The 3,367-nt window shown below is 54.8% G+C and overlaps 1 pseudogene; it reads right to left on the bottom strand.

Moving 5' to 3' along the window:
• Positions 1 to 1,136: 1,136 nt before the first annotated feature.
• Positions 1,137 to 1,727, bottom strand: LOC130266060 (olfactory receptor 14J1-like; annotated as a pseudogene).
• Between the last annotated feature and the right edge of the window lie 1,640 nt (positions 1,728 to 3,367).

A 3,367-nucleotide genomic window follows, 5' to 3' on the forward strand; every position in this document is an offset into this window, starting at 1 on the left:
AGGCAGCTCTGATTTTTCCCCACAAACCGCCACCCCAATGTTCTCTCTGTGCTGTCCATGGCTGTCCTGAGCATTTTTTCCTGGAGTCTCCTTGCCCAGGCTTCCTCTCTATGAAATCCTAACCACAGCCCAGCAATGAATTCAGGTGTTTTCCCAGAGTTTAGTGGCCTCAAGGCACCGTTTGTGCCACCAGAACTGTGCCACCCCCGAGTGCTGATGATGGTGTTTGTGCTCACTCAGGTTCATCTCCCCACACACACACGATTCACTCCTGAAATCTCCTCAGTACAGAGCAAACTCAGACTGCTCCCTGGTCACTTGGTGTCCCTCCATGCAGGGACAAACCACCTCCTGCAGGTGGGTCAGAGGCCAGTGCTGGGTGTGGTGGTTGCAGGGGCTGGTGAGGGAAAATTGCACTGGGACACCTTCCCAGGCTGTGGCCAGAACAAAGACACAGCCCAGGCCCTGCTCTGCTGCTCTCTCAGGTCCATGCCAGGAGCTCTGGCTGTGCCAGGACACTGCTGTGTGCCCCCCTGCACACTGCCCCTCTGCCCCAGGCACTGGGCTTTGCTTTTGCATTCCTGGAGTTGCTGACAGCAGCTCTGGAGGAGAGCAAAGCCTTCCTGCCCTGCCCTCAGGAGATGCCCTTTGCTGATGGAGCTGCTGTGCTGGAGCCCAGCTGTGTCCCAGCAGTGCCCATGGCCTGTCCCTGCCTGTCCTCACAGCACGGACACGCAGCAGGACAGTGACCAAGCTGCCAGAGCAATGCGGCCTTACAGCCACAGAAGGGCTGGCAAGGAGAGGGTGGAGTTGGGAAGAGCAGATGTGGGAAGAGCCAGGGCCATTGTCCCTGGCTGTGCTGCTGTGCTGGGAGACTCTTCCCTCTGCCTCTGCCCACAGGCACTGCCCTGCAGAGACAGAGAAGGGCTGAGGAAGGATCTTGGACACACAGGTTAGGGCATGCGCTTGTTTTTATTTAAATGCATAGGGAAGAGACCTCTTGAACATATTTGTGTTTCAAAGGGAAGATATTGTTGTGGAAATGAAAGGAGTAATGGTATAGTAATTTGTAAAAAACCAGACCAATATTAGAAAAAGTTCCTGGAATAAAAATGGGAAAATAAGGGGGAAAAAAGGCTGAGATTGTAAGGAGTTAGATCCTAACGGCACTGGTGCAGAAAAGAAAACATAGAGTCTTCAATTTTCTTAGGCCACCTTTGAGCTTTTGGTTCCTCAGGCTGTAGATGAGTGGGTTCAGAGCTGGAGGCACCACCGAGTACAGAACTGACAGGGTCAGATCCAGGGATGAGGAGGAGATGGAGGAGGGCTTCAGGTAGGAAAATATTGCAGTGCTGACCAGGAGAGACCACAGCCAGGTGAGGGAGGCAGGTGGAAAAGGCTTTGTGCCGTCCCTGCTCAGAGGGGATCCTCAGCACAGCCCTGAAGATCTGCACATAGGAGAAAACAATGAACAGAAAACAGCCAAGTGCTAAAGAAGTAGTAAAAGCAGAAGTCCCAAATTTCCTGAGGTAGGAGTGTGAGCAGGAGAGCTTGAGGATGTGCGGGATTTCACGGAAGAACTGGCCCAGAGCATTGCCATGGCACAGGGGCAGGGAAAATGTATTGGCTGTGTGCAGCAGAGCAGTGAGAAAGCCACTGGCCCAGGCAGCTGCTGCCATGTGGGCACAAGCTCTGCTGCCCAGGAGGGTCCCGTAGTGCAGGGGTTTGCAGATGGACACGTAGCGGTCGTAGCACATCATGGTCAGGAGGAAATATTCTGCTGAGATAAAGAAGAGTAAGAAGAACACCTGAGCAGCACATCCTGCATAGGAGATGGTCCTGGTGTCCCAGAGGGAATTGTGCATGGCTTTGGGCACAGTGGTGCAGATGCAGCCCAGGTCAGTGAGGGCCAGGTTGAGCAGGAAGAAGAACATGGGGGTGTGCAGGTGGTGGCCGCAGGCTACGGCGCTGATGATGAGGCCGTTGCCCAGGAGGGCAGCCAGGGAGATGCCCAGGAAGAGGCAGAAGTGCAGGAGCTGCAGCTGCCGCGTGTCTGCCAATGGCAGCAGGAGGAAGTGGCTGATGGGGCTGTTATTGGACATTTCTTCAATATGGGCATGGTGGGCTGTTCGAAGAAAACACTGAGAAGCTGGAACAGCATTCCATGGTCAATTCTTACACATTCATGGAAAACCCTCTTTCTCTGGAGAAATTTAAGTTAGCTATTTTTTTTGGTATTTTAGTTCAGGTTTCTGATGCTGATTTGCAGCCCCATCTTCATCAATGCTCTTAGCCTGAGCACTGGAAAGCCTAGATGAAACAGGGCTCCCTGCGCCACAGTGTAGTCAGACCTGCTGGTCCCACACAGCTGCCCTTTGCTCATTACTGCTCCCTCTATTTCAGGGTGATCTCAGTTAAAACATACTTGGAAATAAAGTGGAGTATTCTAGGAGTCTGGTTTAAAAATAATTTTCTCCAAACACTTCTCTCTTTCCCTATGCAGCTGGACAGGGAGCAATAGAAAGGGTGGGTCTGGCTCTCAGCTGCCTGGGGTTGTGCCTACTTGGAGCTGTTTCTCTCTATCCAAGCTCTGTGCCTGCCAGTGCTCCCAGAGCCCAGCCCAGCCCTGTAGGCTCAGCTCTGCCCTGCACACCCCTCCCAGCACAGGGCACTGCCCAGGGGCATCTCCCTGCCAGCAGGGCCTTAAAGGCAGCTCAGAGAAACTGAGATGCTGCAAGCCAAGGTGCTGCTGCTGCTGTCTGTAGGCACAGGAGGGTGAGGAGGCACTTTGTGAGGGAGAGTTCAGAGGCAGATCTGCTGATGCCCAGTGGGAGAGTGCAGGAGTCTCAGTGACACAGACACACCTGACAGCCCCTTTCCCTTCCCTTGAGGAGAAAGCTGAGAGCAGCCCTGGCCATGCAGCACCATCTCCACAGCAGGAGGAATCTGCCCTGATGGGGGTGGCTCCTTCCCCCTCCAACTTCTTCCCACAGTCCATGGGGAGCTGCCAGGCAGGCTGAGAGCTGTCCCTGGCAGGTGGCACATGCCCTGGGCTGGCCAAGAGCCCTGAGGGCTGCAGGAGCTGCTGTGCAGGACAGTCCTGGGCAGCCCTGGCTGCAGCCCCAGCTTCAGCCCCTGCAGCCGTCCCTGGCAGCAGGAGCTGTCCTGCCCTGTCCCTCTGACACTGCCCAGGGCAGCCCCGCTCTGCAGCATATCCTCCTCTTTATCTGTCTCTGAGAAACTGGGAGAGTCCTCCTGACATATCCCCCAGGCTGTGGAGTGTGCTGGCTCCAGGAGATCCCACTAGGAGCACAGGGAATATTGCCCTGCACCCACAGACTCACCATATCATGAGCTGTAGTGATGT

This window comes from Oenanthe melanoleuca, unplaced genomic scaffold (genome assembly GCF_029582105.1).
Source record: "Oenanthe melanoleuca isolate GR-GAL-2019-014 unplaced genomic scaffold, OMel1.0 S001, whole genome shotgun sequence".
Taxonomy (NCBI): domain Eukaryota; kingdom Metazoa; phylum Chordata; class Aves; order Passeriformes; family Muscicapidae; genus Oenanthe; species Oenanthe melanoleuca.